The sequence below is a fragment of the Canis aureus genome, chromosome 13, assembly GCF_053574225.1.
Source record: "Canis aureus isolate CA01 chromosome 13, VMU_Caureus_v.1.0, whole genome shotgun sequence".
Classification (NCBI taxonomy): domain Eukaryota; kingdom Metazoa; phylum Chordata; class Mammalia; order Carnivora; family Canidae; genus Canis; species Canis aureus.
The window spans coordinates 63,061,477-63,084,731 of record NC_135623.1 but is presented as its reverse complement, the minus strand read 5'-3'; the positions used below and the strand labels follow the sequence as shown (position 1 = coordinate 63,084,731).

At 37.8% G+C, this 23,255-nt stretch overlaps 1 long non-coding RNA gene across 1 annotated transcript in view; it reads left to right on the top strand.

Annotated features, from left to right (window-relative positions):
• Positions 1–684: 684 nt before the first annotated feature.
• The window catches only part of LOC144282630 (uncharacterized), a 39,882-nt gene continuing 17,311 nt past the window's right edge, over positions 685–23,255 (top strand). The window contains exon 1 of the long non-coding RNA XR_013351127.1: positions 685–1,123. This is a non-coding gene — a long non-coding RNA (uncharacterized LOC144282630). The remainder of the gene's footprint in view (positions 1,124–23,255) is intronic.

The window sequence follows — 23,255 nt, the reverse complement described above, 5'->3', positions numbered from 1 at the left end:
GCCCAGATCTTTGTAATCAAGCAGCAGAAAGACCAAGTTATTTCCTTGGTGGTTTAGAAATATAAAATATCTGTTTGCATATTACTCAGTTTTCATCTGTCATGATCACAGGGACCAGATGGCTACCTCCTCTATAACACTTGCGTCCCAAGGAGGACAGCATGACAAAATGTGAAACTGGCAGCATTCAGTGTGAGTTCTTCATAATTCTGCAGTGAAGACTTCCGTTTGTTTTATATTTTGTGGAGCATGCGCACTCTAAATATGGCCCATAAGATGAACATTTATATAATTGAGAGACTTTTGAGGCAGAGAAAACTCACCAAGATTCTCAGTGCTGTTTTATGATATTCCCAGCGAGCTATCAGTGCTGACACACAAGTATCTATTTCTCTATCCTGGAGCACCCGCATGCCTGCCAAGAAAGGAAGCTTCAGAACCTCCCTTAGTGAAAGCCTAGAATCCAGAAGTAGGCTGTATTTTTCCCAGTTGACAAACAGTATACACATACCCAGCTGCAAAGGGAAGTGAGTAAAATGAAGCCAGGGGTTTTCGGTGCATGCAGACCATCTACCTTTGCTTACTCAGTACCTGTGTATCTCATGCATGAATATAGTTTTGGGAGAGGCAGTTCAGTCCCTATTACTTGTTAGTTCAGAATCCCCACCTTCTTGCAAAGGATTCCATCATATTTTGGTCAGTTTCAAGACTGGAGACAGAATGTAACTTCAATATTTCACCATGTCTGCCTACAAAATTGTGATGAACGCCATGGACAGACCCTATTTAGCTTCTCCGTGTTTGTATGTAGGCTGTGAAGAGTCTTCCGGTCTTCAGGTAGTTTGTGTCTCTCTATCCTGTAGTTGTCTACCTTTAGCTCCTTGCTTTTTGTCGTTGCTTTGTTTTCAGTGATCCTAGAAACTACTGTGACTTGCAGGTAAAAAAATTTTTTAAAGATTTTATTTATTTATTCATGAGAGACACAGAGAGAGGGGCAGAGGCAGAGACAGAGAAGCCAGCTCCCCGTGGAGAGCCTGATGCAGGACCCCATCTGAGAACCCTGGGATCATGACCCAGTTGGAAGGCAGACATTCAGCCACTGAGCCATCCGGGCTCCCCACAGGTAAAATTTAAAAGCAGTTTTACAACTGCTCAGAATAAGTCATAAAAGACCGTAACTTAGTGACTTGGGGTACTGATGCCTTGAACCAAATATCTGTTTGAGGCTTCTTTGGAGAGTAAGTAGGTTTGTATTTAAGGAAGTTCGGGGGGGAAGGATTTATGTTTGGGAAAATAACTTGTGTAGATTTTCAACAAATAGCTTATGCTTTCTGTCAGAGTGATAGACAACAGTAAGCTTAAAAAACAACAGCAAGTGAAAGAAAGAGCTATAAAGTAAAAATGAAGGATGCAGGAAATACAGAATGGAGCATGGGACAATATTAACAGTAAGAGCAGACTGAATGCAACAATATAGTCTATTTCTTTAGCCCCTTTAATGTAATTGAAATTCCAGCACAAACATATTAAGAACTCTCTAGTTTAGTCAGCTTAACTTTTTGTTCTTTTTTCTTTTTTGCTTTCCAGCTGTTGTGTCTGTTAAACATCCATGGGTTCAAGGTGGGTAAGATTTAATGTATAATGTGTATATATTTTAAATCAGTGAAAATTGAGATAAAAATTGAGTAATATGCAAACATATATGTATGTAAATATATACACGTGTGCATATATGTGTGTGTATGTTTATCTTATTTGTTGTTTCTTTGTTACCTAGATAATTTACAGGTCTTTTGCAAAATATCTCTCTTCACCTCAGATTTAGCTTGGGATAATTTAAAATGGCACTGTGAGACTGAACAGTAGTGAAAATAGATAAAGGATAGAAGTCCTTCAGTAAACTAGCCCAGTATCTATCCTTGGTTAATCCTACCTTAAGTCAGCACAGCCATCCCCTGCATCCTCAAAGGGAACAAAACCAATATGATTTCATTCATTCATCATTAAGAAAATACATTGAGTTCCTACTATGACCCAGACACATGAAGGTAACAGCAAACATTGCTATACTGCTTTAAATTTTATCAGTTTTCCTACATGTAATGCCAGACAATCATCCTAAAATCCTTGTGAAGTAGCTATTATTGTTATTCTCTTTGTTTTGAAGACTTATTTATTTATTAGAGTGCGCACATGACCACAAGCGGGGGGAGGAGCAAAAGGAGAGGGGTAAGCAGACTCCTTGCTGGGTGCGGAGCCTGCAGTAGGGCTTGATCTCATGACCCTGGGATCATGACCTAAGCTGAAATCAAGAGTCCAGTGCTTAACTGACTGAGTCACCCAGGTGCCCTGATGTTATTGTTATTCTTAATCTATTTTTAGAGATGAGAAAATTGAATCTCAAAGATGTTTAGTAACTGGCCCAGATCACATGGCATTTGAATGGCAGATCGAAGACTCAGGTACATGGTCAGTAATGGAAGAGTCTGTGGCTCTTCCACAATACAAAATGGATGATCCAAGAGTCAAACTAAAAGTAAATGATAACGTCATCATGAGGAAAACACGGCATATCTTCCTTGAGCATAGTTATGTTCTAGGGGTGGTAACTTTTTTGCATGCTTCTTTTGCAGTTAGCCTGGTAATTATTATAAAGAATTTGCTTTGGGGTAATCAATTAAAGTGGTTTATTTAGGGAAATTATTCAAAAATTTTATATAATCAGATTAGTAAATTAAAAGGGAGTATGGTGGGGATAGTAATCCCCAGGAAATGATATAACATCTAACGGTGTTTAATTAGGTTTTTAAAGATGTGTTGCTGTGAAGCAATGACTGTCTATAAAATGCTTGAATTGGATTTACTGTAAAAGTTATTTGAAATAAGAAAAATTGATCTTTTCCTTCTACAACTTTCATGAACAACATCTGTTGCCCAGAAATAAGGAATGAGTGAATAGTTAGAGCTTTCTTGAAAGGGATCACTTTGGGGAAGAGAAATGGAAAGACAAAATTTTTCTTCTGTGGAAATTACATGCTAGTAGAAAATAAACAAATGTAAAAAAAAAAATGATGTCATGTAAGAGAGTGATAAGTGCTAAGAAGAAGAAAACAAACAGTAAGATAAAATGTTATCAGGTGTTATTTGGGATACGTTGGTTAGGAAATGCCTTTGAGAGGGATACTGTTCAATAAAGACAACATATAACAATATATAGGGGCAGTGCATTCTAAGCTTGAGGGAAGAGCAAGTACAAGGGCCCTGAAGTGGGAAAGTCCTTAGCATGTTCTAAAAAATAAGAAAGCCAGTATGGTGGAAGCAAAGTGAGCAAGGGGAAAAAGATGGAAGTTGAAGAAATATGAGGTAGCCTGATCATGGAGAGCTTTTTAGTCCATTGAGTAGAATGTCATTTTATTATAAGTGTATTATTCAAGGTTCTCCAGAGAAGCAGAATCAATAGGAGATAAATATAGACAAAGATATGGGTATAGGTATACATATATACATATATCTCCCATTTTCCATGGTTTTGCTTTCTGAGGTTTCAGTTACCCGTGGTCAGCTATCCTGCAAGCAGATCCTTCTTCTGACGTATTATCACAAAATCAGTAGTAGCTTCATGTCATTCACTTCAGTTCATCTCCTCACACAGGCATTTTATCATCTCACTTCATCACAGGAATATGAGTACAGTACATTAAGATATTTTGAGAGAGAAAAACCATATTCTCATGATTTTATACAGGACGTTGTTATAGTTCTATTTTATTAATCTCTTACTGTGCACAATTTATAAACAACTTTATTATAGGTATGTATGTTTAGGAAAATACATAGCATTTATAGGAAGAGGAAGGGGGAGGTAGTATTTGAATAATGTTTACTTTTCTCCGTGATCTTCCATAATTTAATTACCATGTAAAGTTAATAGTACTTAAATATTATAATACAAAGTTAATACTTCCTATGTTACATGATAAGGGAATAAGGAAAGAAATTTTTGCTTAGTGTATATATCTATATCTGCACATACACATTTTTTACAATAAGGAGAAAATATTCATGAAAATTATAGTCCTCATTTCTATAACTGGTCACATGGTTGTAGCTGGTATGTATAACTGCTTTCTGTTACTACCCATTCCGTATTCTCTTTGCCTCCAAGTACCTCAGCTGATCATGGTTCTTTACCATGGGGTAACCGTGGGGTAACTCAGACCTACATTCCTGAAGAGTTGAGACCATTAGTAGCTCTGCTTGGGTTGGCTTTTTGTAGTTTTCTATTGACCTTAATCACTGGGCATGAGGATAGTAAGAGATACCCTAAGGAATCTCCTGTTTTCTAAATATACTCCTCCCTGCATACTCTGTTGTGGAGTGGTAATCTAATTTCCCTTTGGTTGTAAGAATCAATCACCCCAACCAATGCAGTAACTCTCTTTTTTTGCTTTTTGGTTCATAGGCATGAGGAATCCTAAGTGGCCAGGCTGTAGTCTTTGTTTCCAATTCAATGGAATTATTGTTATGTTTCTTGGCCTTTGGAACTAAGACCCCTTGGCCAGTAGAACATGAGGTCATGAGAGCAAGAAGCAAAAATTTTGCTAGTGGGTCACTAGGAGTAATAGTGAGGGATGCCACTCTCATTTTTCATGCTTTGATTCCTGGACCCATGAATCCTAGCTATGGAAGAAGCAACACCGTATATTGGATGCTGATTCAGAGCACATACATTCTTCTGGAGAACCTTGCCCTACCCTTATAAGGCAGTGACACCTAGCTGTCACTGTAACAAAGTCTTCAAAAGGTTATTACACTTTTCTGTCAAACCAGCTGTTTCAGGATAGTGGGGAACATGATGTTAGTGAATGCTATGATCCTAGATCTATTTCCATACTTTATTTGCTATGAAACAAGTATCTGGATCAGCGGCAATGCTCTGTGGAATGCTGTTTGACCAAGTATCTGGGCATCCCATGACCCAATCAAGCTGACATATAAAATTAACCATCACAATAACCTAGCTAATAAGTCATTATAGGTTTCTAAGTAGATCATTACATGACCTAGTTGTATTTCAGTAGGATCAATCTGGCAGGTGTGCAGGGAATGTTAGAGGGGAAATAAGAACAAAAACAAGGACATTTTTGCAGGCAAGAATTGACGATTTGGACTAGATGATGACGGGGAGATGGAGAGAATGTACTGTGAAGCTAGAGTCTGCCTAATGTGATGATGACTATCCATCATGACTATCCATCATTTAAGTTATGAGAAGAAGGATTCATTCCAATTTGGGGATGAATGATAATGGCGTTTACTAATATATGGACCACTGCGGGGGGGCGGGGGGAAGAGATTTGGGAAGGAAAAAGAGTTTAGTATTGGATATGTAATAATCAAGATTCCCATTAGAGATCAACAGTGGTACAGAATGGGAGTTGGATTTCTGAATTTAGAGATTCAGAGAGATTCTCAGGCTAGGAAGGTAAATTTGGAAGTTTTCAGCATATATATGTCTTTTAAACCATAGAACTGTATGGAATTGTCTGCAAGGAAGTAAGTGTGAAAAAGAAAACAAGAGTCTAAGGACTGTGGATACTCCAACTAAAGATGAGAAAGAGGAGAAGGCAGGATCAACAGTTGAGATGGAGAAGGAGCCACCAGGGAGGGAAAAGAAAAGCAGTGCTAGAAGCCAAGTGAACATGTTACAGGAGGGAACAAGCAACCAGATCAAATGCTGCTAAACGTTCAAGCAAGATGACTGTGAGTGAACATTAGAAGAGGTTCCGTGACATTGTGGCTGACATTGACAACAGCTGTGGACTGGTAGGCTTGAATGTCTGCTAGAAGTGATTCAAAAGAGATGGATGCTGAGGACAATGATCCAGTAGAGAGGAGAAAAAAGAGGAAAGTGAGTTGCAGCAATTTAGTCCTCCATAGGTGGGAGGATGGGATATGGTGTCACAGTAAGGAAATTTGCTTTAGATAAGAGCAGGAGAAAGTCTCCCATCATATATGAAAGGAAAACAGAGAATAAATATATAGTTTCATAGATGGTGGATTGATTTGATGATGGGAAGCAGAGATTTTCTTCTGATTGCTTCTGTGTTCTCACAACAGAAAGCAAGATCTCAGCTGAAATATTTCAGTGAAGGAGTCTTAGGAAAGTGAGAGAGTACAATGACAAGGCATATGTACAAGACTGACAGGCAGTACTAGGGACCACTTGAGGTTTGGCATCACAAATTTAGTAAGACTAGTTCAGTTGTCTTGGCTGTAGACATTAGGGGCAGACAGCTGGATTAAAACAGGTTGAGAAATTTGCCAGAAAGTAAGAGCGGTGTAGAGATGTAAGGAACTTAAAGCTGTATTCCAGGGAATAATTACAATGATGAACCATAGATTCTAAGCTGGATAAGTAAAAGGTAGTAGACTCCATTAATTGGAAGCAGAGTCAAAGAATTATTGAAATGCGGAGCCTAAAGGATATATGCTATAAACATAAGAGAATTGAAAGAATGGTATGTTTGGAATTAAAGATTTTGGAGATTGTGAAATTGCGGGCAATGACAAGGATATTATTAAAGTGGGGGCTGAGGTGGGATGGCGGGCAAATCATTATAAGCGAGGACATCAAGGAACAGAGAGGTCAAGATGTGAATGAATTATCTATGAGGATACCAGTTATCAGAATGATGACCAAAGTCCTGCTGGGGAGAATGACAATGAACCAGTTGGTAAGATCTTCAATAAGGGGAAAATGGTAACCAAAGAGAATGGTAGATAATTGCAATGAGAAGTGGTGGATACAAATCTAATCCAGTATCACATGCTTCGAAAGACCTAGAATGTATTAGGAAATAGGATGAACAATGGTTTAGAAAGAGCAGTGAAGAGCCAGGAGCTACCTGCCCCACCTTTTTGGCTAGTCCGAGCATCAGAAAAGGACCACCACCATTTGAGACCTCTCCAAAGAAGCTGGGTCTTCAGGGAACAACCAGGTCTGAGCAGTACTGTCCTAGAACAATACAATGTAAGCTACGTAGGTCATCTAAATTTTCTACTAGGCATCATTTTTTAAAAGTAAAAAGAAATTGGGGCACACGCGTGATTCAGTCAGTTAAGCGCCTGACTCTTGATTTTTGGCTCAGATCATGATCTCAGGGTCATGAGATCAAGCCCCAAGTTGAGCTCTGTTCAGTGAGGTGCCTGCTGGAGTTTTTCTCTCTTCCTCTCCCTCTGCCCCCTCCTCATGCTCTCTTTTTCTCTCTCTCAAACAAAAAGTAAAAAGAATTGGGTATACATAATTTTAATGACCTATTTTATTTAACCCAATAATAATCCAAATATTATCATGAAAAACCATGGAAGCCAGAAGGAAGTGATATATCCTTGAAGTGCCAAAGGAACTATCAGCACAAAATCCTATTCTCACGTAAATAGCCTTCAAGATATTTTAACTTCTTTTTTTTTTTTTCTTCACAAAAGTCTTCAAATGTAGTATGTATTTCGTACTGACAACACATTTCAGTTTGGATTAACCACGTTCAGTACTTAGTGGCCACATGTGGTTAATAGCTACTATATATCAGCTCAAAGTTAGAGCAAGAAGGTGAAAGAGATATGTTCACAGATGAGATTGAAGACAGGAAATCTTATGATGACAGACTCTGAGGTCCAGAGGGCTAGGGGAATGGCTAGGGGTCAGGAAGGGATAGGAGCATGAGTCCGTGAGAAAATGTCCTGAACGATTGTGGGAATGAGTCAGAATATAAAGGATGACCTTGAAGACTTGGACTTCTGGAGGTGAGTGAGGCAAGCAGGGACATAAGTGCTAGAGAGATTTGTCCTCGTGGTCTCCTGTGGGGATGTGGATAATCAGTTCTCATTATAATCTCTTTCAGGGGGATGGTCTTTTAGGCAATTGATAGTTAAGGCACAGGAGGGTGAAGGGTGAGGGGTAGTGGATTATCAGAGTCCTTGGATCACTGTGGCTCTCCCTTTCCTCCTGCTGTGGACAGGGTTCAGACTTGAAGAGATCAGAGCACCCCCCTCCACATTCCTGACCTAGCCTTGTTGTGAGCTATGAAGAGTAAAAATGGGAGATAACATGGGAGGAGGCAGGGAACTGAGCAGGATTTGTTACAAAACCGCATTTTTCTTGAGAAAAACACTACAGAATAGTGGGATCAATGGCTCTTAACTAAAGGAAACTGACAGCACAGTAGAAAGGAAACTAAATCAATGGAGCAGACAAAAGGAGGGTGGAGAAGGCAGGAAAAGAGAAGAGGGTAGGGCAGGAAGAAGAGAGGGCGGAGTAGAAAAGGAAGAGGGAAGTCAGAGAGGATGGATACTATCCCTGCTTTGTTTTCAGAGACCTTAAAAAGATGGGCTCGCCGTGGACTGAAGGCCCTTGGCCCACAGCAGCCCCATTCACAGGGAGGTGAACTCTCCTCAAGCACTCTGCCTTCCTCTGTGAGGTGCGCAGCTCCCTGCAGACCATTCTAGACTGAATGGCCTTTTCTCATGCTGACACACCAGGCCCTTGTCTCCCATTGAGGTGTCCCATGCTTACCCCCACAGAATCATGTGTAGAAATGACTTCATTCCTCAGCATCTGCTTTCCCACCCATGTTCTTTCAAAGGAGCAGGACTGGATCAGGGCCCTCAGCCAGCAGGGGGCCAGGTGCTAAGCTATCTCTTAAATGATAGCTTCCCTGCGTTGCTAATCCACATCCACAGGTAATAACAAGAATGGTGACTTCTGCAAAGGCTTTGTTTTACTCCGAACTATTTCTCAAAAGTTGGGGAGTATGGAAGTAGCCAGCAGCTGTTCTTAAAATGGTGAAACTATTGTCCGGCCCCAGTGATACGAGGTTGAGAAGGTGACTGACTGGTAGGTAGGTAGGTAGGTCAGCCGCCCTTAGTAAAAACAAAACAACGACAACAAACACCTCCCCCGGGGCACACCCCCCACCGGCAGATCCCCAGGCTGTGGGAGAGGCATCAGAATCCTCAGGGGAAGTTTCTCTGTGATTAAAAAGGGCTGCTTCATCCAGTTGCATCTTTGTGTGAAACATTATCTCAGTCTTGTAAAAAAAAAAAAAAAAAAAAAAAAAAACTGCAAGAGGATTTCACTAGTTAGTCTAATTTTAGAAGAGCATTTGACACAGTTCAGAGGGAAGCAATTGACACTTGCTAAATTAATTCAAATTGGTTTGACTGCAAACAGAAGCACATTCCCCCAGGAAGTCAAACAACCCCATTCAGGCGGAAAGGGGTGTTAGAGTCCTGTCCTGAGCTTTATAGCCTCCAGCGTGTGTCTCATCTCCACCATCTCCCAACTCAGAATTCCCTCCCCAGCACATCCACACCCAGCGGCACTGGCAGGAGGGACCACAGCCAGAGAGTGGGCTGCCCAGGCAGGGGCTGAGTCACCCTGGCCTGCCTCCGCCTTCCATTCAAGGAAGCACATGCCCAGAGGAATGAAAATGTCTCAGCATGCAGACTCTTGTTTCCTTGGAGGCATCTTTATCTAGTTTGGAGTGGCCTCTTTTATTCCTCTCCCATTTTTCTGTTTGTGGGTCTAGATCTAGACAAGCCTGAGTGCAATCCTGGTTCCCCTATTTACTGGCTGGGTGCTTTGGACTCCCTGTGCCTCCGATTTACCGGTGGTTAAATGTAAATAACACTAGCACTCGCATCATAGGGTTGCTGTGTAGGTTAACGTATATAAAACATTAAAGACTGTATAAAGTAAATACTCAGGAAATATTAACTATTTTTATGGAGAAATCTCTATTTGCCAACCAGGATCCTCGGTCTACTGGTCCATTCCTTGCAGCTGCTAGTTTTAAATCTAAGTTCATCTTCTAGTGTAATGTCCTCTCTTGCCCACCTTGCTCCAACCCCACGCGCAAACAGAAACTTTTCTCATTCCTATACCTACCACTATTCACCAACCCTTAAGACTCTAAGTCAGAAAGAAAAAAAAAATCCTTCAGTGACACCAGAAACTTGAATACCTAAAATCAAAACCCCTCCCTTCCGAAATTTAATCCATGCACAAAGTTGGTTCCCTTAGACTTCTTGTTGAGAAGAAGTTGGTTGAGTATCTGCCACTGCTGGTCTATAAGTTGGGAGTGGGAGTTTAGGGAGAAAAGGATGTCCCTAAATCTGACCAAGAGTTATTATGCTTAGGCTAACTCGGTCAGTCCTTTTTTTTTTTTTTTTTTTTTTTTTTTAATCTCTAGGAGAGTTTAAAGTAAAGAGAAACCTGTATAAAGTTTGCTTAAAGGCCTAAATTCTACAGGTGGGCGTCCTAAGAGTCTTTAGCTGTATATATTCAGGTTACAGTCCTTTGAACAAAATGGCACTTAACCAAGATGGGACATGGTATCTAATTTAAGTTGAGGTGAAAGCATATTTTGCCCTCTTTTTGGAAAGGTTTCAGGTGCAATCGCCTGCTGCACAAAGATGAAACAAACACGGCCTGCCTTTGGGAACACAGGCCTGAAGCTCTATCTCAGAGCTACTCTCAAGCACTGCAGTAGGCGTAGGCAGTGCTAACTTCCTGCAGAGTCAGCTTGGTACATCTTTAATTGTCCTTAGGTCTGTTTTCCCCAGAGTCCAACATCTGCTCAAGTCCAAGAACCTTTTAAAAAGTCAAAATAAATAAACAAAGGAACCTTTTTTCCATGGCTCACAAGTTGATTTTCCAAGTTTTTCCCAGCTATAAAAAGATATTTCAACTGACAGGAAATGCTTTCCTGACCAACACTATCTCTTGAGGAGAAGTTTAACTTCTTTTCTCTATTTCAAGTCGATTAGAGAATCATCCCGCCTTCTTTTGAAGGCCTCTTAAGTGTGCTTTCTCTTGGGTAATTAGGTGTTCCAGTCATGAACACCATGATATTATCTGAACCTGATGATCCTCTTAAGTAATCCAATTTATTGGGAAGTCTCCACCCTTACCCCTAATTAGCAGTGTTCTTTTAATTAGCTCATAGAATAAGGCCCAGGTATATTTGGAGATCTTTTTCTCTCTTAACGCTGCTCATGGTTCGAGTCAAAAAAATGTTTTAATATGAGGTGATCCATTTCAAAAAGATCCACTTAACATAGGTATTAGTTTCCCATTGCTGCTATAACAAATTAATACAGATTTAGTGGCACAAACAACACAAATTTATCCTATTACAGTTTGAGAGATCAGAAGTCTAAAATCCATCTCACATTCACAGGGCTGTTTCCTTCTGGCAGGTCCAGGGGAGAATTTGTTCTTTGCCTCTTCCAGCCTCCAGAGGTTGCCTTGGCATTCTTGGTTCATAGCCATATCACTCCAAACTCTGCTTCTGTCTTCACATCATCTTTTTCCTCTTTTGACCTTCTTGCATCTCTCATAATTATATACCTTTGTGATTATATTTAGAGCCACCCAGAGCCCATCCAGTATAATCATCCCATCTCGAGATCTTTAATTAGCTCAATAATGTTCTTTTTGCCATATATAACATTCACAGATTCTGGGTATTAGGAAGTAGATATCTCTGGGGGACTGTTATTCACCCTAATACGTAGAGCTTTTACTCATTTTGAACAATGTGTACAAATTCACACTTTAAAAAAAAAAAAAACAATGTCTTGTTTTATACGCAATAATATGGGTCAATGGATAAAACCAACTTTTCTCTGTCTGGCAGCCTGTACAACTTTAATAGCTATTTTGAAGTTCTATCCTATAACTGATTTTCCTAGTCCCTCTCCTCTAGGACCACAAGACCTTCTTATAATATTTCATTCCTTGTCATGGCCAATAGTACCAGTTCACAGAAAACTAACTGTGGGCAGCCCCAGTGGCTCAGCGGTTTGGTGCCGCCTTCGGCCTAGGGTGTGATCCTGGGTACCTGGGGTCGAATCCCGCGTCGGGCTCCCTGCATGGAGCCTGCTTCTCCCTCTGCTTGTGTGTCTGCCCCTCTCTCTGTCTCTGTGTCCCTCATGAATAAATAAATAAAATAAAATAAAAAATCTGTGTTAATCACACAGTCAGAACTCTCTCCATTGCCAATGTAACTCAACTTAAATTGGCTTAAAATAATAATTATATTATACATAATGTAAATTATGTGCATATTATATATAATATTATTAGCACAGAATAATGATAATTTTGCCTTCAGAGATTGTCTGAATATACCATTAAATGCTCCCTGTGAAAGATGCCACTTGGGTCCAACACAGGTGTAGTGGACATGCTAATTTTGTTTGGCCATCATCCATTTCCCCTTCCTCCATTCATTACACCTTTATTTGAGTGATGGAGTCCATCCCTCTCTATTATGTGGCCTGGATCATATACTTACTCTAAGGTTCCAGAAGAGTATACAGCTCCAGCCTGGCCAGTCAGAGCACCTTGTCGTATCAATGGGAGGAATTGGGTGAGGGGTGTGTTTGTGACCTCAGCTGTGTCAAGCTGCTCACTGGGATTTTTGCTGGGATTTTTGGGAAAGGTGCAAGGCTTCTGCTAGGTTGCTAAATTGACGAAGCAAGTACTCAATAACCAGGAATTTATTTGCTTCGTCTCCTTGGTTTGTTTCTGGATTGGCTTTTTCTCAGGCAAGGTTAGTGCTTTTAAATTTTTTTTTTAAATGGTTCCAGAAGGGCCAGAGTTCCATGTTTTTAAAAAATGGTTCCGTTTTTTAAAATGGTTCCATTCCGTCAATTTAGCAACCTAGCAGAAGCCTTGCACCTTTCCCAAAAATCCCAGCAAAAATCCCAGTGAGCAGCTTGACACAGCTGAGGTCACAAACACACCCCTCACCCAATTCCTCCCATTGATACGACAAGGTGCTCTGACTGGCCAGGCTGGAGCTGTATACTCTTCTGGAACCTTAGAGTAAGCATATGATCCAGGCCACATAATAGAGAGGGATGGACTCCATCACTCAAATAAAGGTGTAATGAATGGAGGAAGGGGAAATGGATGATGGCCAAACAAAATTAGCATGTCCACTACACCTGTGTTGGACCCAAGTGGCATCTTTCACAGGGAGCATTTAATGGTATATTCAGACAATCTCTGAAGGCAAAATTACCATTATTCTCTTAAAGTCAGATCCTTACTCTTTGTCCTTGAGCTACAGTGTTAATTGGTTGGTTGTGGAGTCTCAGATAACACTGGAGTCAAGGGAAAAATTATCTTTTCTCATGCCTAGGGCTGAGTCATGAAAGGACTCTTTTCTTTCTAAAATGACCAAATACTCCAGAATTACAAAACCACATCACAAAAATCTGAACCCAGAGTCAGATCTGTTAACCCTAGGGAAATTTAAAAGAAAATAAGTAATTCAATTGCCTGTAGGGTTAAATGATAACAGTGAAAATATGATATTTAGAACACTAGAAGACATTTCCAGTAAAACACAGAATGAGAGTAACTGAACCAAAGTTCTTAATTTTGAAAACTCTCCTAACTAAATGAAATTAAAAGGGGACTAATAAAGCTCTCAATTTCATGGATTTTAAAAGCTTTTAAAGTTTATTTTAACAAACTAGTCTTTGGATTCTTGAAGTCATAAATCTATTTCTAGATAGAATATTCTCTCTCCAACCAAGAGTGGATATATATTCTCAGTCTGATTTTAATTTTTCTCTTATTTGGAAAAGATGAGCTAGAGAAATAGGAAACCAAGATTACACAGATAAAGAAATCTGCAGAATCACAGTTTACACATTTTTCATATTGTCTATCTCTATTATAAAATTAAAATCTCACAGTTTCTTTGTTAAATGATTGTAACAGGTAGTATAATCAGACAAGTATATGCTGAATCAAGAAATCAATCTGCAGGGGGCGCTGCTCACCTGATTTTCCTATTTTGAATGACAGAATTTTTATTGTAATTTTTAGTGGGGATTTACATTGCCCAGGGAGACTAACTGTGGGAATAACAAAAGGGGTTATTTAGATCAAGACAGTCTATAAACAAATGGAAAGTTAACAGAAGTACTAAACCTACATTACAAAATGAAAATTATATGCATTATTTTAATTAACTCAACCACATAAGGATGAACCATGAATAATACACTCTGATATTTTGATATGCCAGTTCCTCCTAGGAGCTAGTTAACTCATAACACAGTTAAAGTATTTTACTCTTTTCTGATTGAATGTCTTTCTTGTTTTTGAGTTCTTCTGGTTCTTTCTAATTTTAGAAGTCTCCATTTTTTTTAGTTTATCGTTATATGAAGTCAGAATTTTAAATGCAAGGTCTTTATTCTCTATCATCTCAATTATTTTTAAAAGTTTATTCCTTTAGAATATTCTGTACAATTCCTTTAACGACCTGTCTGCCCCTGGGAGTGGTCCTTCTCAATCAAAGCATATGAGACCCTAATAAAACAAGGGACCTTGTAAGCAGATTTCTGCTCAGAGTTGCATTCATAGACATCCCATCCAGGAAGCAAGGTAAGTTTTAACAGACTGTGATCTTTTCTTGGATATACTGAATACTATTGAAAGATACTCCATTTTAAATTGACAGAAACACTTCTCCAATGTCTCTTTCTACTCTGCTCTCTCTCCCTCCTTCTCACTATTCAGGATTCCCTCATATGCTCAACCTAAACTTGAGCCCCTGCCTATTTCCTCTGAACCTCTCTAGTTCATTCCCTCTCTCCAGCTTCTGTATTTAGCCTAAGTAAGTTACCCTTTTTTCTAATTCTACTGACGACAACACTAAAGAGTAGGAAACTCAGCCAAGTTCAAGCAATCAAACATGTCAAGGGGGTGGTGGATTATTTGCAGAGGAAAAGCAAAATTTTCTGAAACCAGACAGAGGCAAAGGGGAGAAGGAGGCAAGGAATATTACACAGTACTGAAGCTTGTTCCTTGTGTTTCTACAACTTTCAGTGCTTGTGGTTTTAGCACCCTCTGGCTGTTTACCTCTTGGTCAAGCATGTGTGACTCACATCAGATGAGATAGAACTGTAAAGGAATTTGACAGTTGTCTGATTTTTATAAAGAAAAAATGACTTCCAAACTCAGTCTGAACTAAAAAGCCTTCCCTATTGCTCAGAAATCATGGATGCCAAGGCAGTTTCAAGGAAAACTATGTAACATCTCTGGATGTTTAGCAATTCAAATGTTTACTGTTTAATCATTTACAGAGTAATGATTAAGACCATAGACTCTGAAGCTAGCCTGACTGGGTTCAAATACGCTAGCTTTACAACTTTCTAACTCTAACTGCACCAAGTGGCTTATCTCCTATGCCTGTTTCTTCACCTAAACAACGGCAAGAAAATCTACCTTATGGAGTTGTGACAAATTAGTCTGTCACTAAAGGTGACATGCCTTCAACAGTGCATAGCACGCAGAAAAGGCTTGATATATATATATATATATATATATATATATATATATATATATATATATTATTGCCATTTGTGTCCACTCTCATGTAGGCTTACCTAGACACATGGATCTGGGACATTAGGATAATGTCCTTTAGTGTATTAGTACTTTTAGCATATTCATAGTGTGGAAAAGTTTCTATAGGTTGTGATACACAAAATGCTGTGCAGTTCTGGGTTCACAAAAAGTGTTGTTTGGCCTTAAATAACAGTAGCTCTTAGTCTCCTATAAATAAGTAAAAGACTGCCTCTCCTGAAAGGCTAATGTAAGTAAATATTACATCAGGGGGTGAACATTTTAATTGAATTTGCCATTTGGTAGCCATACAGGTGGCCAGTGGTCTGGTATTCCCAAGTCTGAAACTGTTACAGGCTTAGTAATAGGTCTCAGGTCCATTACGAATTATCAGGAGGTCAGTCCACTTTTTGAAATTACAGTTTTCTTATTTAAGGTTTGATCCAGCTTTAAAAGCATATGTGGGGATCCCTGGGTGGCGCAGCGGTTTAGCTCTGCCTTTGGCCCAGGGCGCCATCCTGGAGACCCGGCATCGAATCCCACGTCAGGTTCCCGGTGCATGGAGCCTGCTTCTCCCTCTGCCTATGTCTCTGCCTCTCTCTCTCTCTCTCTCTCTCTCTGTGACTATCATAAATTAAAAAAATAAAATAAAAAAGCATATGTGTTATATGTGTTTCCTGCTCTTTATCAACATGAAGACTTTCATGTCTATTCCTATTATGAGAGTTTTTTTTATCATAAATAGGTATTAAATTTTGTCAAATGCTTTTCTGTACTAATATGATTGTGAAGTTTTGTTATTTTTTCTGTTAATATGGTAAAGTTTGTTTTACAAGTAAGGCTATGGTCTATATGGAGATAGGTTTCATAGGTATTTTAAAGAATGTGTGTATTCTCTTGTCGAGCAGACTACTCTATAAATGTTGATTATCTTCTGTTGGTTCAAGTTATTTAGTGCTTTTATACTGTTGTTGAATTTCAGCCTAATTGCTCTATCAGTTGTTGAGAAAGGAGTGAAGTCTCCAACTATAATTCTGGATTTGTCTGTTCTTTCTCTCAGTTCTATCAGTTTTTCCTTCATGTATTTTAAAGGTCTGTTGTATGGTAGATACCCATTCAGGATTGCTATGTCTTCTTGATGGATCGATCCTTTTATCATTATGAAATATCTTTCTCTGGCAATTTTCTTTTCTCTGGTGTCTGGTTACCTGATGTTAATATAGCTGACCTGCTTTCTTTTGATTAATGTTTACATGGTATAATTTATTCCATCTTTTTCCCTTTCAACATGCCCTGTACTGTTATGTTTGAAGTGAGTTTATTATAGACCGCATATAGGTGGGATTATATATTTTTAAATAAAATATAATTATAGATTATAAATTTTTAATGCACATTGCCAATCTTAATCTTTTAATTGGTGTATTTAAGACATTTACATTTAATGTAATTACTGTAGTAGTGTTAGACTTTAAGTCTGCCATTTTGTTTTCTGTTCTGTTTTTTTCACTGTTCTTTTCTTTTTCTTGCCTACCTATGGGTTACTTGAACATATTTTAGTATTCTATCTTGAATTATTGAATCATTATATTTTTGTATAATTTTTTTTTTTACTAATTTAGGTGGTACATAGTATATATGTAACTTGTCGCTAACTACTGGTGTCAACACTTTACTCATTTTACCAGTTTGAGAAAAGTATGAAACCTTATCTCTCTTTATGACCTTTACCATTTGTAATAATTGGCTTAAATATTTATCCTACATATGTTAAAAACTATATCTAGCAGTATTATAACTTTTTGCTTCAACTCAAACATAAATTAGGAAATCCAAGAAGGGAAAGGAAATGTTCTGTATAACATACTACTCTTTCCATCATTCCATCATTCCTTCTTCCTTTCAGATGTTGCAAATTTTCTTCCTCCACTATTTCCTTTCTGTTTTGAGAACTTCTTTTAGCCATTTTTTAAGGATAAGTCTACTGGTAAGAAATATTTTTAGTTTTCCTTTATCTGGAAATGCCTTAATTTCCTCTTTATTTGTGAAGGATATTTCACTAAGTATAGTTTTTTTGTGTGTTGACAGGCCTTTCCTTCATTTAGAACTGTTGTTTCACTTACTTCTGGCTTCCATGGTTTCTCAGGATGAATCTGTTTGTTATTCAAATTGTTTTTTCTTTGTAGTTAAGATGTCATTTCTGTCTCACTTTTAATCCATTATTTCTTCCAAGTGTTTTTTCAGCCTTGTCCTCTTTCTCTGCTCTTTCTGGAACGTTGACATGAATGTTGAGTATTTTGTTATAGTCAGACTACACAGGTCCTTGAAGGTCTGTCTTGTCACTTTTTTTCAATCTGTTTATTCAAATTAGATAATTTTTTTTAAGTTTTTATTTTAATTCCAGTTAGTTAACCTACAGGGTTATGTTAGTTTCAGGTGTGCAATATAGTGACTGAACAATTTCATACATCACCTGTACTCATCACAACAAGTGCACTTGTTACTCTCCATCACCAATTTCACCTATCCCTCAGCCACCTCCCCTCTGGTACCGATCAGTTCTCTATAGTTAAGAGTCTGTTTTTTCGTTTTTCTCTCTATTTCCCCCCTTTGTTCATTAGTTTTATTTCTTAAATTCCACATATGAGTGAAATCATATGGTATTTGTCTTTCTCTGACTGACTGACTTGACTGACTTTGGCACTATACTCTCTGGCTCCATCCATGTCATTACAAATGGCAAGATTTCATTCTTTTTTAGAGCTAAATAACATTATACTCATACACAAATCACTTCTGCTTTATTCATTCATTAACCAGTGGATACTTGGGCTGCTTACATATCTTGGCTATTGTAAATAATGCTGCTATGACCATAGGGGTGCATATATCTCTTTGAATTGGTGTTTTTATACTCTTTGGGTTAATACCCATTAGTGCAATTGCTGGATTATAGAGTAGCCCTATTTTTAAATTTCTGAGGAACTTCCATACTGTTTTCCAAAGTGGTTGCACCAGTCTGCATTTCCACCAGCAGTTTAAGAGGGTTCTTTTTTCTCCAAATCCTTGCCAACACCTGTTTTTTATGTTGTTGATTGTAGCCATTCTGATAGATGCAAGTCAAAACCAAAGGAGATATCAGTTTGCATTTCCCTGATGATAAGTGGTGATGAGCATCATTTCATGTGCTTATTGGCCATCTGTATGTCTTCTCTGGGGAAATACCTTGCTGATGTCTTCTGCCCATTTTTTAAATTGGGTTATTTGTTTTTTTGGGTGTTGAATTTCACAAGTTCTTTATATATTTTGGATACTACCCTCTATCAGATATGTCATTTGCAAATATCTTCTCCCATTTCATAGGCTGCCTTTTCATTTTGTTGGGTCCTTCACTGTTAAGTTTTTAATTTTGATGAAGTCCCAATAGTTTACTTTTACTTTTGCTTCCCTTGCCTTGGGGATTTATCTAGAATAAAGCTGCTAGGGCCAATGTCAAAGTTGTTGCCTGTGTTCTCCTCTAGGATTTTTATGGTTTCAGGTCTCACATTTAAGTCTTTAATTCATTTTTAATTTATTTTTGTGTGTAGTGTAAGAGAGTGGTTCAATGTCATTCTTTTGCATGTTGCTGTCCAGTTTTCCCAACACCATTTGTTGAAGAGACTGTATTTTTCCCATTGGATAGTCTTTCCTGCTTTGTCAAAACTTAATTGGCTATATAATTGTGGAGTTTGTTTCTGGGTTATCTATTCTGTTCCACTGATCCATGTGTCTATTTCTGTGCCAGTACCACACTGTTTTGAGCACTACAGTTTTGTAATACAACTTGAAGTCTGGAATGGTGAGGCCACCAGTTTTGCTGTCCTTTGATTGCTATGGCTATTTGAGAGTCTTTTGTGGTTTTATGCAAATTTTAGTGTTGTTTGGTCTAGCTCTGTGAAAAATGCTGTTGTTATTTTGATAGCAATTGCATTAGTGTATAGATTGTTTTGGGTAGTGTAGACATTTCAACAACATTTGTTCTTCCAATCCATGAGTATCCATTTCTTTGTGTCATCTTGAATTTCTTTTGTCAGTGTTTTATAGTTTTCAGAATGCTGGTCTTTCACCTCTTTGGTTAGGTTTATCCCTAGGTATCTTGCTGGTTTTGGTGCAGTTATAAATGGGATTGTTTTCTTAATTTCTCTTTCTGCTGCTTCAGTATTGGTGTACAGAAATACAACATATTTTTTTTGAAATGCATGTGATTTCTGTAGATTGTTGTTTTTTTTTTTTTTTTTTTTTTTGTATCCTGCCACTGTACTGAATTTATCAGTTCTAGCAGTTTTTTGGTGGATTCCTTCAGGTTTTCTCTATCATTCATCTGCAAATAGTCACAGTTTTACTTCTTCCTTACTAATTAGGGTATCTTTTATCTCTTTGCTGTGAGAATGTTGTGGCTGGGACTTCCAGCCAGTACTATGTTGAATAAAAGTGATGATAGTGAAGGGTAGTTTGGTGGGAATGCAGGGTAATTTTGTGATGGACATTACGGAGGGCATATGATGTGATAAGCACTGGGTGTTGTATGTTGGCAAATCGAATATAAATTTTAAAAATGGTGAGAATGGACATCTTTATTTTGTTCCTGATCTTAGGAGAAAACTGTTTTTCCCTATTAAAGATTATGTTATCTGTGGGCTTTTTATATATGGTCTTTCTTATGTTTAGGTACAGTCCCTGTAAACCTTTGTCAAAGATTTTTATCATGAAAAGATTTTGTACTTTATCATGCTTTTTTTGCATCTATTGAAATGATGCATCCTTTCTTTGATTGATGTAGTGCATCATCTTGATTAATTTCTGAATATTGAACCATTCTTGCAACCCAGGAATAAATCCCACTTAATGATGAATGATTTTTTTGTTGTTGTTGGATTTGATTTGCCAGTATTTTGTTGAGGATTTTTGCATGTATGTTCATCAGAGATATTGGCCTTTAGTTCTCTTTTTTTGTGGTGTTTATCTGGTTTTGGTATAGGGTAATGCTGGCCTCAGAGTGGATTTGGAAGTTTTCCTTCCTCTTCTATTTTTGGAATAGTTTGAGTTTGGAATAGGTGTCTCATATTAACTCTTCTTTAAATGTTTGGTAGACTTTGCCTGTGAAGCCATCTGGTCCTGGATTTTTGTTTGTTGGGAATTTTTTATTACGGAGTCAATTTCTTTGCTGGTAATTGGTCTGTCAGATTTTCTATTTCTTCTGTTTCAGTTTTGGTAGGTTATATGTTTCTAGGAACTATCCATTTCTTTTAGGTTGTCCACTTTGGTGGCATATAATTTTTCATAATATTCTCTTAGAATTGTTTCTATTTCTGTGGTGCTGGTTGTTATTTTTCCTCTCTCTTTGAGATTTTACTTGAGTCCTTTTTATTTATTTGAATCCTTTCTCTTTTTTTCCTAAGATTTACTTACTTATTTTAGAGAGGGGAAGGAGTAAAGGGAGTAGCAGAGGGAGAAGGAGATAAGCAGATTCCCTGCTGAGTCGGGAGCCCAAATTAGGGCTCGATCCTAAGACCCTGAGATCATGACCTGAGTAGGAATCAAGAATAAGATGCTTAACCAACTGAGCCACCCAATAGCCTGAGTCCTTTCTCTTTTTTTCTTAGTAAATCTGGGAAGAGTTTTACCAATTTTATTGATTTTTTTTTTCTTTTTCCAGAGAGCCAGCTCTGAGTTTCCTTGATATGTTCTATTGTTTTTTTTGTTTTGTTTTGTTTCTATATCATTTATTTCTGCTCTATTCTTTATTATTTACTTCCTTCTGCTGAGCATAGGTTTTGTTTGTTGTTCTGTTTCTAGCTTCTTTAGGTGTAAGGTTAGGTTGTTTGAGACCTTTCTTGCTTTTTGACGTAGCCCTGTATTGCTATAAACTTCCCTCTTAAAACTGCTTTTGCTGCATCCCAAAGTTTTGAACCATTATGTTTTCATTTTGTTTCATTTGTTTCCATGTACTTTTAAATTTTATTTCCTTGTTGTCCAATTAATTATTTAGTAGCATGTTATTTAACCTCCATGTATTTGTGGTCTCTCCAAGTATTTGTTGTCTTTCCAGATTTTTTTTTCTTTTGAGTGACTTATAGTTTCATACTGTTGTCAGAAAAAAATGCATGGTATGACTTCAACCTTTTTAAATTTGTTAAGGCTTGTCTTGTGGCCTAATATGTGATCTATTCTGGAGAATGTTCCATGTGCCCTTGATAAGAATGTGTATTCTGCTGTTTTAGGATGGAATGTTCTGAATATATCTGTTAAATCCATCTGGTCCAGTGTATCATTCAAAGCCATTGTTTGCTTTTTGATTTTTTGCTTAGATGATCTGTACATTGATATAAATAGGGTGTTAAAATCCCCTCCTTTTATTGTATAATTATCAATTAGTTCCTTTTGTTGTTTTTTAAAGATTTATTTATTTGTTTATTTATTTTGAGAGAGAGATAGCATGAGTGGGGAGGGGCAGAGGGTAGGAGAGAACTCAAGCAGAGTCTGCACTGAGCATGGAGCCTAAGCTGAAACCAAGAGTTTGGTTAATGCTTAACTGATTATGCCACAGAGGCACCCCTTCTTTATGTTTGTTATTAATAGCTTTCTGTATTTGGGTGCTCCCATATTGGGTGCATACATATTACAATTGTTATAACTTCTTGTTGGATTGCCCCTTTATTATATATATTCTTTTTTATCTTTTGTTACAGTCTTTGTTTTAAAGTCTATTTTTTTACAATATAACTATTGCTGCACTGGCTTTCCTTTGACATCCATTTGTATGATAAATGTTTCTCTATCCCCACACTTACTATCTGCAGGCATCTTTAGGTCTAATGAGTCTCTTGTAAGCAGCATGTAAGGTCTAGTTTTTTATCCATTCTGTCACTTAATGTCTTTTGATTAGATCATTTTGTTCACTTACATTCAAAGTAATTATTGGTATGTGTTTATTGCCTTTTTTTTTTTTTTTTTTTTTTTTTGCCTGTTTTTTTAATTGTTCCTGAAGATTTTCTCTGGTCCTTTCTTGTTTGTCTTTCTTTCATGGTGGCTTTATGGGGTTTCCCATGTATGTAACTGCTTTCTATTGTCTTGATACTTTAAAAAAAATTTATTACCATACTTTGCCATTTTAATTATAATCTGTATTTATATGGATCTGTTGATTTTGTTGGGGTTCTCTGTGCCTACTGGATATCTGTTTCCTTCCCCAGATTAGGGAAGTTTTCAGATATTATCTCTTCAAATTTTCTGTCCCCTTTTTTCTCTCTTCTTCTGGGACTCCTATAATGCAAATGTTATTACATTTGATAGAGTCAGAGAGTTCCCTAAGTCTTTTCTTATTTTGCATAATTCCCTTTTCTCTTCTGTTCATCTTGATTACTTTCCATTACACTGTCTTCTAGGTCATTAACTCATTCCTCTGCTTTTTCCAGGGTGCTGTTCATTGCATCTAGTGTTTCTAATTTCATTTATTGTACTCTTCATCTCTGATTGGTTCTTTTTTATCACTGTGTCAAGGGTTTCATTGATGTCTTCCACCCTTAAGTCCAGTGAGTATCCTTAAGATCACGGCTTTAAATACTCCATCAGGCACGTTGCTTACATCTGTTTTGCTTTGGTCCCTGGCTATGGCCTTGACCTATTGTTTCATTTGGTACAAATTTCTCTGTCTTCTAATTTTGTCTAAATCTCTGTGCCCGTTTCTGGGTGTTAGGAAAGTAAGCTACATCTCCTGGTCTTGAGGGTAATGGCCTTATGAAGTAGTGGTCCTATAATGCCCTGCTGTATAAGGCTCCATAGG